The sequence below is a fragment of the Podarcis bocagei genome (genome assembly GCF_964188305.1).
Source record: "Podarcis bocagei genome assembly, chromosome: 5".
Lineage (NCBI taxonomy): Eukaryota > Metazoa > Chordata > Lepidosauria > Squamata > Lacertidae > Podarcis > Podarcis bocagei.
Genome location: NC_138129.1, coordinates 64,776,199 through 64,789,604, shown reverse-complemented (window position 1 = coordinate 64,789,604; position 13,406 = coordinate 64,776,199). Strand labels below are relative to the sequence as shown.

Genomic DNA, 13,406 nt, shown 5'->3' with positions numbered 1-13,406 from the left:
AGGCAACATGACCCTCGTATCAAAAATGTTCCCAACGTCATGTGCCACGTGCTTCTCAGTGTGGTGCTGCTCTGCAAAAGTCTGCACCTCCTTCCACTTCAGGCAAATGTCCCTCAGTTTTTCGGAGGACAGCCGTTCCTCAGTTGCTTCCTCCTCTTCCAGTGAGGCCTGCTCCTGCGCAGCCTCTGCCTGCAGTTCGACCAGCTCCACGGTGGTCAGCTCGTCGTCATGCTCCTCCACCAGCTCGCAGACGTCCTCCTCCGTGACCTCCAGGCCCATGGTCCTCCCCAAGGCAACAATGTCCTGCACCACTGTTGACTCTGGTGCATCAGAGTCACTTGGTGCCACACAGTCCGGCCACAGGCTGCGCCAAGCGCAATTCAAATTTCTCTGGCTGATCCCTTTCCAGGCCGTGGTGACCATCTTCAAGCAGGTGACAATGTCAAAGTGGCCCTTCCAGAATTCCCGCAGGGTGATGGTGGTGCAGTCAGTCACCTCGAAGCATCGCCTGAAAAGCTCCTTGGTGTAGAGTTTTTTGAAATTGGCGATGACCTGCTGATCCATCGGCTGGAGCAGTGGCGTGGTGTTAGGCGGCAGGAACATGATGTTGATGAAGCTGAACTCCTCCAACAAGTCCACCTCAAGGCCTTTAGGATGAGCAGGAGCATTGTCCATCAGAAGCAAAGCCTTCAGCGGCAGGTCGTTGTCCAGCAGGTACTGCTTGACAGCAGGGCCAAAAGCAAGATTGACCCAGTCCACAAACAGCACACGTGTGACCCAAGCCTTGCTGTTGGATCGCCACATGACACTCAGCCGCTCCTTGTCGATCTTGTGTCTCTTGAAGGCCCGTGGGTTCTCCGAGTGGTACACCAGCAAGGGCTTGATCTTCAGGTCGCCGCTTGCGTTGGCACAGAAGAGCAGGGTCAGACGGTCCTTCATGGGCTTGTGGCCAGGCAACTTGGCCTCCTCCTGTGTGATGAAAGTCCTTTTGGGCATCCTTTTCCAAAACAGCCCGGTCTCGTCGCAGTTGAAGACCTGCTGTGGAACGTAGCCCTCCGTCTTCACAACCTCCAGGAACTCCGCTGCAGTCTTCAGCCGCAGAAACATCAGAACTGACAGCCTCTCCATGCCAGAAAAAAACACACAAGCTTCCAGATTCTTGCAAACCCCTCTCCAACTGTTTCCCCAGCCACCCAGCACACAGAAATTCAAATCCAGATTTTTTTAAAAAAAAACAGCAGAGTGGCCCAATGGTCACAGAAAATCATAAAAATGCAGAAAAAAACACACAAGCTTCCAGATTCTTGCAAACCCCTCCCCAACTGTTCCCCCAGCCACCCAGCACACAGAAATTCAAATCCAGAATTTTTTTTAAAAAAGAGCAGAGTGGCCCAATGGTCACAGAAAATCATAAAAATGCAGAAAAAAAACACACAAGCTTCCAGATTCTTGCAAACCCCTCCCCAACACCAAGTCCTTGAATTCCAAACACCCCAACCCAAAATCCAACCCCCCCCAAAAAAGTTTTAAAAACTTAACTTACCAAATGGCTGCAAAAGAAGTTCTGGAAAAGCTTCAAAAATCACCAAAGTCTTTAAAAACCTCAAAAAAGGCTACTATGTACACTGCGTTCTATGAGTTGCTCCTCGAAGTCAAGTCGCAACTGTATTAACAGTGTTAAGAAAAAGGAAACAAACTTGCAAGACGTTTTCGTCTTGCGAAGCAAGCCCATAGGGAAATTCGTCTTGCGAGGCAACTCGAAAACGGAAAAACCTTTCGTCTAGCGAGTTTTTTGTCTTGCGAGGCATTCGTCTTGCGAGGTACCACTGTATTCTGCTGCAACACAAATGGACAACAGTTCTGTGCTACAGGACTTTTTATTGTTTCTGCAATACTTTTGGTGCCTTGTGCATTAAAGGCATTGACAGTAGCCTGGCTTTTTGTGTTTTTTAAAACTGTTGATTCCCGGATTTCGCCTCCACTAGACTATCATCTATGAAGAAACACTTATACCACCATTATCTCCAACTGTATTGAATTTGTAGCTCCACTCTAATGCAGTTATGGCCCTGCTAATGCAACCTTGCAAGAACAGATGTTTGGACCAGGATAGCTTCAAGGGTTTTTCATAATGTTCTTTTAGACAGGCTCCTGCCATTGATGAAGTCTGAAAAATGTTAGTTGTCAGAGACTGTGCTAGCAAAGCAGGATATATTACATATATTTGTAACCTTCAGAGGGTGTGCATGGTTGCTGAGGGTGCAAAACCAAGGGAATCTGCGGGGTCACATAGGGTCCCAATCCACACTCAAAATCCTTCACCCTTTTTAAAAAAATAATAATAACCCAGCTATAATTTCCAGTTCCCAGGACTCCAGTAGGCTGTTTGTGTGCTTTAAATGTGTAGTGTGTGGAGCCATGGTGATACATGTAAGAGTTCTAGCAGTGGAGGGGAGTGACCACATGGTAGGCCCAATGTTGCAGGGAAGGAAACTGTTCTGACTGAAAGCCAGCTGTTCGGATTTGGGCAGAAAAAAGAGAAAGAGAGAGAGAGAGAGAAAGCAGCAAACTCCCATTTCAAGCTCAGCAGTGAAGAGCTAGTAATTTGAGTCAATGGTGCTGTCAGGACAGCACTCTGGAGCAGAAGTCAAGGGACTCACACAGCAGAATCAACAGCAATTGCAACAGGGCCTACTGAACCCCCATTCTGATGGAAGTGAAGTAAAACACAGGGACAGCTGTAAAGTCTGGGCCTACAAATTACTCAACAGCACCACAGAGTAGGGCACAATAGAAAGGGGATGACAGTGTTGCTCTTCTTTACTTAAGGAAGCTTCATTAGCAATTTAGAATCTTTGTTTCAGTGCCTCAAAAGTGTTACGTTTTGTTCCGAACTCTTGTGGTGGCGATCCGTAGCCCTCCATTCCCCCCCCCCCCGGCAGCACCAACCCCTATTAACTCTTCACATTTAATGTGGGGTGCAGATTTAATTCTCTGCTCTCTCGGGCACCTAAACAAATTGAGGCGATAGAGAGAGGAGGGGTCTCTTGAACTCTGCTGCTATTGGCGTTTACTGGGAGAGTGGAATGGATGGGAATTCTGACCAGAATCCCCTTTTGTCCTGGGTTGGGGCAACAATAGCAGAAAAGCAAGGGGGAAGAAGGGCTATCCAGTACTTCACGTTCTCCCATACAGTGGTACCTCGGGTTAAGTACTTAATTCATTCCGGAGGTCTGTTCTTAACCTGAAACACCACTTTAGCTAATGGGGCCTCCTGCTGCCGCCGCACCGCCAAAGCACGATTTCTGTTCTCATCCTGAAGCAAAGTTCTTAACCTGAAGCACTATTTCTGGGTTAGCGGAGTCTGTAATCTGAAGCGTATGTAACCCGAGGCACCACTGTACTTGTTTTAATTCCAAACTTGCTGGCCACATTGAGGAGCTGCTACTGAGCTAGTCCAGGCTAGTACTGCACTAAAAAAAAAACTCTGAGGGCGGGATTCACTTCAGTAGGTGCCTTGTGCAAGGACTCCCTGTTGCACAGTAGGACTTCCTCACCTCCTTTCCCATCCCCTGGCCCCCCAAATTGGTTTGAGGGGGTTCAGGAGAACCTCCAGAACAGCACATGAGGGCAGGAGAGAAGGAATTATTCAATCTGGCAAGCTGAAAAGGTCTTACTGATGGAACGTTTAACATAGCACGGTGTTGAATTTCCTCCTTTATTTTTTAAATATTTTCTTATTTGAGAAGAGTACCGTACCCTTAATTCTTGCACTTGTACAAAAGTGGTCTCTTCATGCCCTGTAGGTTGTGGGGGAACTCCAACTCTGAGCCAACCACTGAATGGGAAGATGGATTTAGCGGAGGGAGAAATCTCTCCTTCAGCAATTGCTTATAGGCCCCCACATATTTTTAAAGAAGCAGTTGACAATTTAAACCATTATGTAACTGCTTAGATTAAAAAGAAGGTGGAAAATTGCTTCCAAAGCACGCATGGCTCTTTAAGAGGGGTGAGGGGAAGGGTGAGCAACAAATTGAATCCATTATAGCATTACGCTCCACATTCAGCATTGTTATCGGAAGTCATTATGCTATTTGGATAACTGGTTTGAATTGGATCATTTGGGTTTAAGGTGTACCTTGGTTCCCAGTTCATCCGGCATAATCTGGTTGTAACTTCAATTTGTGGCTGCGAAAGAAGGACTCAAGGTTTCTCTCCAAGTTGTTCAGGGTGGTATAAAAAAACGGACGCATTTGGATTTTGCCTGCAAAGGAAGCTTATGGGCTCATCTAGACTTCCTTTCGTGGTGTTTCTAGGCACAGGTCCACGTTTTCAAGCTCTGTGTCTAAGAGTTTTCTTTCTTGTTTTTTGTCATGACACTTTCCCCAGGAAAGCCTGTGTTTTACCATTGAATTGGAGCCAAGCGCAGTTGGGTTTTCCAAGGATTGCCATTTGCTCTGATTCAGTGGTAAAATGTGGGTTTTTCCAGGGAAAGCACTAGGATGAGAAACAAAAACTGCTCAGACATGGAGCTTTAAAGCACGGGACTGTGCCTGGAAAGCATGTCGCAAAAGGAAGTCTGCATGAGCCCTTAGAGTACACTTCTGATTCTTCCTTTTTACAGCCACCCTGCCTTGAACTTTCCCATGTCTGACATCATGTGGGTATGGCTTGCTAAAAATGGATTTGCAGGCCTGATTAGGCCAGAGGTTCCGCACCACTACACTAAATTGTGGTTTAGCATTATGTTCAAACAAATACATGATGTGGTCTCATCCGTGAATCACATGGGTTGGGTGGCTGATCTTGTTACTTCCACTGCCAATATTGCCAGAGCAGACTGAACCCTGTGGAAGTTGCCCTTGTCACAATGCAGTGGGAAAATTAGGGCATAAATCTCCCTTTCCCTCAAGGAACTGTGCAGACACATCAAGTTCTTTATTAAGGTGCCTCCACATAGTGAGTCATGGGCACTCGGATTCATGGCAGGTATCAAGAAGTGGCATATGCTGGCCATATAGAGCCATTCACTTTATAATTTGAGATGAATCATAACATCAAGGCACACTGACTCTCGCAACAAGTACGTAAGACATTCACCGGTAATTTAGTTCTGTCCCTTCCTCCTCTCTCTTACAGAGCCCATCTGTCTTTCATGCTTGAAAGATGAACCAGGCTCTTCACCACTGGGGTTGCTATCAAGAATGAATGTCTAGCAAAACTGAGCCATCAGCTTTTCTGCCTCCAAGTGGTAGTGCATGTACTTTGCATGCAAAAAGTCCTAAGTTCAATCCCCATCATGTCCAGGTATGTTCCAGTCTGAAGAGTCCTGTTAGTCAACATGCACAGTACTGAGCTAGATGGACCAGTGATGTGACTCAGCATAAAGCATCTTCCTAAGTATCACTCATCACAAAGACATTTTGATGCCTTCTGAATAGTGGAGTATTTGATCTGGGCTGGTCTTTCGCAATAGTGTCTTCCTATGGAAATTAAAAGCAGGTTAATGAGTCAGGGAGATCAAGGTTTCCCAAGGAGCTGCTTTCAGCAGTTGATGCAGAGGAGGAGGCTGGGTAAGTGTTGATACTAAGCCTTCTTACATTTTGAGGCGTATATGAGTGGGTTACAAAACAAATTACTAATCTAGGCTGAGACTTCACAGGGCTGGTTGTTCAAGAAATGCTGCCGTCTTCTTGGTATGTGGGCTGGAAATGTCCCCTGACTGAAACCCTGGAGAGCAGCTGCTGCCAATCAGTGTCAGCAACAATGAGATAGATCTGACTCAGTATAAGGCAATTTTCTATGTTCTTAATAAACTTTTGGAGCTATAATAGTAATAATAGCAGAGGTGATGGTGATGGATGAATATTATGTGAGGGTTCTCTGCTCGCCTTCTATTTAGATGAGGTAGTCCAGGTTCACCCAGTTTGAAGTTTGATACTCCAACTATTTGCAACATGCTTCGTATCTCATCCTAACACTATTTTAATGAAGGGAACCTACATGAAGTATCATTTTCTAATAATTGCTCTCTTCCTCCCTCTGAAGTCTCCTTCTCTCTGTTATATTCATGCACACATTTTATGTGAGCTCTACTTAACCATGTAAATATGAAATGCCAGATAGAGTATATTACGTATTGCTTAAGCAGGCCTGGGATGAAATCTCTCGTTATTTGTGCCCCTTTATGCTGTTCATGTATGCATCTTTTGACCTTTTGTGGGTGGTGTTTTCCATTCCTTTTCCCTTTTTTGTGATACATGCACATACCATCCAACTGATCAAAATAGGGATGCTTCTTTTTTGTCCCTGAGTTCTCGCAGGAGCTACATAACTCAAGTGAGAGCGTTGGACCAAAAAGAGGGCATTCTGGGATAGAATCAGAAATCATGATGGCTTCTGTAATTCTGGGGTTTCTCACTTAAAACTGGGCATTTGAGGGATATGCATATGGCCACCCTGTGCATGTATGCAACTTTACACTGGAGTAAATAAAAATTTAAATATGAACATTTAGTACCGAATCAAGCTTGCCAGCCTACTGATTTTAGCTGGCTAGGCATATACCTTACTGTATATGTATGTGACCTAACAATGGTATAACAGTTTTGCTTACAATTTATTGAACAAAAGCATACCTGAAAATGTTATGAATAGTTCCATGAAACGTCACAAGCTAGTAGACCTGTTCTGACAATGTATACTCTTTAAGCAAACTGCATGATTTTAAAAACTACTTACTTCCAAGTATGAATGCTCAGCACTATAGCACTAAGGGATACTGCCTACAAAACAAACAAACAAACAAACAAACAAACAAACAAAAAACGAAGGGAGGAAGACAAACTGTGATCTCTATGGAAGGTAAATTTTCTTAAAAATAGACTATTAAGGGTATAATCCTATATTTTGGGAGTAAGCCACATTGAATTCTGAGTAAACATGCATAGTATTGTGCCTTAAGATATTTATGTTCTTTAGAAAATTAAAGCCTCCTTTTCTCCCAGTTGTAAACCTGTGTCTAAACTGTATCAGTTCTATGGGACATTCCCCCCCCCGCCCCCCGCAAAAACAATCCTTTAAATAGAAAACCTGCTGGGCTAAAACCTTTCTCTTTTTGTGTGTGTATATGTGTGTGTTCAGGGATTTAAAAATATATACCATTTGTGAGTTTGAAGGAACACTATGATATGCAAGTTCCCTTCTGTAGTCTGCAACACACTAATAGGGATGCCCAACACTGCAGTCCAATACATTTCTATGCAGAAATAAGTTCATGGAGTTCATGGGGCTTATCCAGGTAAGTGGGTACAGAATTGCAGCCTTAATCAGCCAGTGCATATTACTGTAGTTTCACACAAACATTAATTCTCTTTTTCTTGTGCCTTATTTAGAAAACTGAAGTTGTTTCCATTATCATCTAAATATAATGGGTTTCCTTACTAACTGAAGGCAAGTAGAAATTCAAACTTGCTTTAGAGTCCACAAGATGGCAGGCTACTGCAGCATAAACCTTTGAGCTTAACGGGCAGGGGGAGAGAAGCTTTTTAGTTTGAAATTCAGAGGCAAAGTAAATGCTACTTCAGATTTTTAAAAAATTCTTAAGTGACTTTTGTATTGGAAGGAAGCCTTCTATCATTCGACCAATGTATTCTTTTTAAAAAGAATGTAAAACTCCAGCTGAGAGATAAAACACATTTTGCTTTTTGTCCTGAGCACTGTATCTAATATCTGCTGTTAGTATGAGCTATGCCATTACAGAAATGTCACCACTTCCTTAAAGAACTTGGGGGGGGGGGGATGGGAGCAAGGAATGGCTAAAGGAACAGCACACATGCCAGAAGAGAAGGTTAAAATACACACCATCAACTAAGTCCTTTTTGTAGCCTATGTAGTTGAACATAAGACTACAGGATCCCTGTTGGATCAGAACAAAGGTCCAATTAGTCCAGAATTCTGTTTCCGTTGTGGCCAAGTGGGAAAGGCTATGGGAAGCCCACAAACAGGGCATGAATGCAAAAGCCCTCTTCTGTTTGCATTTCCCTGCAACTGGTATTCAGAGGCCCACTGCCTCAGAGACATTATATAACTATTGCAGTCACTGATTTCTTTATCCTCCATGAATTTATCTAAGCTCTTCTAAAAGCCATTTAAGTTGGTGGGCCTCACTGCATCTTGTGGCAGTGAATTCCATGGTTTAACTGTGCACTAAATCTGGATGACATTCAGAATATAAGAAGAGCCTTCTGGATCAGGCCAGTGGCCCATCTTAGTCCAGCATCCTGTTCTCACAGTGGCCAACCAGACATCTATGGGAATCCAGGAAGCAGGACCTGAATTCAACAGCACTCTCCTGAGGCTTCCAGCCACTGGTATTCAGAAGCATATCTTCGAGAATGGAGATAGGAATTTGTCTGTCCTGAATCTTTCCATAAAAGGTTCAGAGAATGTATTGAATCTGGCAGGAGGCTGACTTTCACAGTAAGGTCTTCACATGTGGTCTCTTGACATGTAAGCAGATCACTGGAAAGAGTGTCTGGAGATGTAAGATACAACTGGGCGGTGTTTTTCTCTAACATTCAAATGATCTCATTCAGTGCAAATGAGCCCAGTAAAGCTCAACTGCAGGTATTTTGTCTCTTGGCATGGCACGAGATGCACATCTACAGCAGTCATGTATCTTACTGCAAGTTTCACTTCAGATCTTACAAATAGGCACTGCTGGTCTGTGTATGAGAAACTGCACATCTAGCTGGCATTGCTTCTGTAATGTCTGCAAATTATCTTTGGCACACACCCCTTTTCACCATGTCGGGTCATTTGCAAGTCTCTGTGAACTTTGCCCTCTAAAACTAACCGCTATGTTATGGTTTGAAAGATCTTTATTATTATTCTTTTTGCCAAGAATTGATAAAGAGTCAAGAACCACTGATCTTGGCAGGGACTGACAATTCCCACTTGGCTCCTTTGAAACATTTGCTCCTGAAATATGTAAGGAAGCCAGAGGTTTTTAATGAGCCTGGAGGTTAGCATCCCAGGACAACCCAACTGGGTCAATAGGCCTTCAAGGCAGTTCACGGTCTGTGTGTATGCAAGGACAAAGAAACCATGTGCCACACCACCACTAAGTGTGCATTGTGATGGTGGGGGAGAGACATGTACATAGATCCTTCCAGTTCAAGTAAGGCATGAAAAATCACAGGAATTGTCCATAATATACATACAAACTTGCCCTGGTTGTTGTTGGCATCTGTCTGTCTTGGGAGACAATGGAGGAGTACGCCTTTGGGGATGTAGTCATATTACATCATGTTTAGGGAGGAGGGTGCACACACACACATAAATGTGCCGCTTGTTGTATTTGCACAAGGACAAACAATAGAAGACTTATACCTGCTGCTCATGTAAAACCTTGCATTCATAACAAAGCTCTGGGAAATTAAGATACTTCCAACCCAGAATCTCCCATCAAGGTGCTAATCTTTTACTTCATCCCTACTTCATAACTGCATTTCAATTTTGAATGTAATGAGTCACTTCAAGTGTAAATTCATTTCAGTGTCTTACCAGGGGGGAAAAACATGGCTTAGCCTTGAGCCAAGGGGCTAATTCTCAGAAATTGTTTTCAATGTCCAGGGCTTAGCTTAGCTTCAAAACATATGAGGGAAAAATACAGAGTCATGTTCATATTGTTTTTCCTCACTATTGAATGAACCGGAAAACCTTCCTTCTTGTGAGTACATGACAGACTGTGTAATGACCAAGCAAACCTGAGTTCTGTCACCTGTCAGTTTTACTAATTATGCATTAAGATACCATAAAGAGAGTTAAAAGCATATATTGTAGCAGTGGGTGGTTGAAGTAACCATGCCAGCTAGTCTATCTAACTATGCTGGTGAGATTTCGCTGTTTCTGATCCCCCAAATATAGTATCAGGTTTTGCATGGTGCCTGAAACAAAACCCAATGAAGCCTTTTGAAAGGGCATGGGGTGAGCAGGCCCGAACAGAGGCAGCGGGTAGGGGAGCCAATTGGCATGGGCCTATGATTTTCAGGAGGCCTACTCTGAGTCCCTCTGGTAGGATATTGTAAAGAGAGTCAAGGGGGATCCTTTAACACAACATATTAATATTTTAAAGAAGATACATAAAACATTAATACAAGATAAAATATAGATAAGTAAAAGCAGAAATGGGGCCTTTATTTCCCATCTGGCCTAGGCCTGTTACCAGCTTTGCATGGCCCTGAGGGTGAGGGCACAAATGTTCTCTACCCAATAAGCTCTTTCCAGCCGTGGGTGCAGAAAAGGTACCAAAAGGGTGTCAATGAAGCATGAGAATAAAAATCCTGAAATGTCCTTCACAGAAAGCAATCAACATTAGACCACTCTTTTTGAAGCCATTTCTTGGATAAATAACACTGATGGCTCTGTTAATGCTTTTGGCCTCTGCTATTTTGAGCTGCGGAAGACAAAATGCATGAACACATGGTGTGCCAGTGAGGGAGGTCCTGACGCTGAATTACTTAGTGGCACAACTATAGCAGCACAACCTGCAAAACTTGATCATGTTGGCAGCAGCACACAGGAGGTTTCATCCTGATATCCATAGTTTTTACACAAATAGAAACTTCTTGGGGGGGGGGGAGGATTAGATGCAAAGAATCAGTCTGGAAAGAAAATTGGCTGTCCTTTATTTTTATGCATATAGATTTGGGTGAAAACAGTTGTTTATGAAATCAGGATTTGGAGACCCTGAGTCTCATCCAGCTCTAGTTGCACACAACTGAGTGGAACAATTAGTGGCTCTGGACAAGCTGCACACATATTGATTTTAATGCTTAGTAGTACCTCTTAGCATATTGTCAGGTACCTTGATCTTAATAGATGTGAGTACATCACTAAATGTCTCATCACTTCCTCATTAAGTAGCCAAATGTGTATGAACCTTCTGCTAAAAAGTGATCTGCCTGAGAGTTCGCCCAAAGGGCTGTTGGTGGAGTTTTATTTGTGCTGGTAGTGTTGTATATGCAGCCCACCACTAAACGCTGCAGTCACCAAACATATATGTGTTTCCTAAGGAGGAAAAGCAAGTGGAAATCCCTCCCCTGCAAGCCAGTGGGCACAGTATCTAACAACAGCCATGTTATTTTAGCACCTGAGGCAGAAAATCCCACAGGTACCTTTGTTGACTGACAGGCCTACTTGTCATTATTTGCAGGACTAAAGCATTAAGGAAAGAAGACTGTGCCTTCTTCAAAAGGTAATCTGAACATCCATTTCAAATCATTATTAACCATTTCAGTTTGGCTTTTTATTTGCTTTTCCATGCATTCGAAAAGTGCTGAAGTTTTCTTGTAATTCGTTATACAAAGAATGGGTTTGCTGCTGTAAAACAAAAGCACTCAGATTGTTAAATTTGTCATCATCTTTCTTGCAACTGCGAGCTGGAACCATGGGTGGGAGTTTTGCTGTCAAGGCAGGCTGAACCCACCCACTCTTTTCTGCAGATATTTGGATGATATTTTAACCTTTAAAGCTAAGTTGCTAAGTGACATTGTTTGAAAAGAGGTAGCCTTTCTGTTTCTGGTTTGTTTGTTTTTAACTAGGGCACTAAAAAGAGGTTCACATTTCTCAGGTGTGCAGCTTCTCATGCCACAACCCTGCCTGAGTGAGGAAAGACTTCACCTGATGAATGAATGCCTGACTTTTGCGAGCTCTAAAAGAGGCTGAAGCTGTTCCTCTCCTTTTGGGAACAGTATTTAATTAAAGAACACGTATAATTGCTGGAATATAACCCTAATGCATTCTGAGCTTGCATTTACCTTATGGTGTTGGAAAAGAGGCTAGAGCTAATGAAAAACAGGTGCATATGAATTTATCGCAAATCAAGGGGCCTTATGCACTCAATTAACAGCTCTAGTGGAGGGATAGGGAAGCATTTTCCAGCCACTATTTTTGTTGATTTCTGGGCAATATGGCGGGGGTGGGGGGCAGGCACATGCCACTGGTGAGTAGGGCGAGAGAGAGAGAAAGTGGATAGAGCAAGTAATGTGAATTTTAGCTTGGCAAAGTACACTAATTTCTACACGCGCTCACATAACCTCCTCTGTAAAGCATTATCAGAATTATGGGCGACATGCCAGCCAGGCACAAACACCCAAAAAGGATGCATGAAAATGAATGTAGCCTGGCGTGAGTTCTGAAGGTAAGATGGAGAGGATCAGAGGGCCAACTTGGCACCCAGATCTGAGGTTCCCCATCAATTCAAAGAGCTGAGGATTTCAGTGGCATTTAAGAAGGTAAATGGTTTCTGGATTGCTCCCAATGTCTTTAGTCAGTTGCGTTCTATAGCTGTTGCTCTCTGCTACCGCTGGGTACCCCGTGGTAACAGAAGCATTAGAATCTGATACTATGCAGCAAACGTCCTGTCTTAGAAATGTCTGATCAACTACTATAAGTGTACTGGGAATGTCACCATTGTGCTGTTGGTGGATGTGGGGTTCACCGAAAGGCAAGTGACATGTGGCAAAAATATGTAAATATGTTCTACATAAGATCGTAAATATGTAGCCGCTTGAAACCTTCTAATTGCTGCAAGCTTGGGCATCACTGCTCTTGCCCCATATTGTGGTCACTGAATTTCTTCACTGGGCTCCATTTTGCAACTCTCCAGACGCTTTGCGTCCCAAAAGTTAAACAAAGATTCTACACACAGAAGAGTACAAGGATGTTATTAAAATACAACCTCAACAGTAAACATTTTATTCACAAAAATAAATACAAAAGTACTCTGGCAAGTATTTTAAAGCATGAGCTCAAGAGATACCCCACAACTAAGAAATCGTGGTTCAAAGCCCAATTCAAGCCACAGTTTTGGCAGGAACAAAAACCCAGAACATTTTTACACTCAAATACCAAGGATAGTCAGACAGAATGGCATGAGAGGTTAACAAACCATAATTCTACAGACATACAAAAGCAACGTGGTACTTGCTACTTATGCCACTCACAGGCCACAATTTGAAAAATATAGTTAGATTATCTATCATATAATCATATCTAGCTGCAAATGACCCGTAATAGTGAATAGCATATGTGAATTCAATCTGATTTATTTTCTTGAAGGTTAACAGAAATGACTCATGGATGTATGGATGTTCCACCTGGATGTGTATTCAAGTGTAACCTGGATAAATAATTTATCACTCAGCAAAACTTAAAACTATACTACCAAAGTTGTAAGAATCAACCCTGTTTTGCACTTAGCAGTGGCTGAGGTATATTGATAGGAAGGTGTTGGTTAAAAACTACCATTAGCACCTGTCCTGGATTCTTCCTGAACAAAAGCTATAAGTGCAGGTTTATGTGCAATTTGGGCACAGTACTACCCAATAACATGTGTCAGC

At 43.1% G+C, this 13,406-nt stretch overlaps 2 long non-coding RNA genes across 2 annotated transcripts in view; one reads left to right on the top strand and one right to left on the bottom strand.

Moving 5' to 3' along the window:
* The window catches only part of LOC308586825, a 63,222-nt gene that overhangs the window by 10,477 nt on the left and 39,339 nt on the right, over positions 1-13,406 (top strand). The window contains exons 4-5 of the long non-coding RNA XR_014008072.1: positions 5,140-5,307; positions 11,219-11,260. This is a non-coding gene — a long non-coding RNA (uncharacterized lncRNA). The remainder of the gene's footprint in view (positions 1-5,139; positions 5,308-11,218; positions 11,261-13,406) is intronic.
* LOC308586831 lies at positions 1,874-5,225 on the bottom strand. The gene is made up of 3 exons (XR_014008079.1): positions 5,101-5,225; positions 4,139-4,264; positions 1,874-2,167 (listed from the first exon to the last, which is right to left on the bottom strand). It is a non-coding gene; the product is annotated as an uncharacterized lncRNA (long non-coding RNA).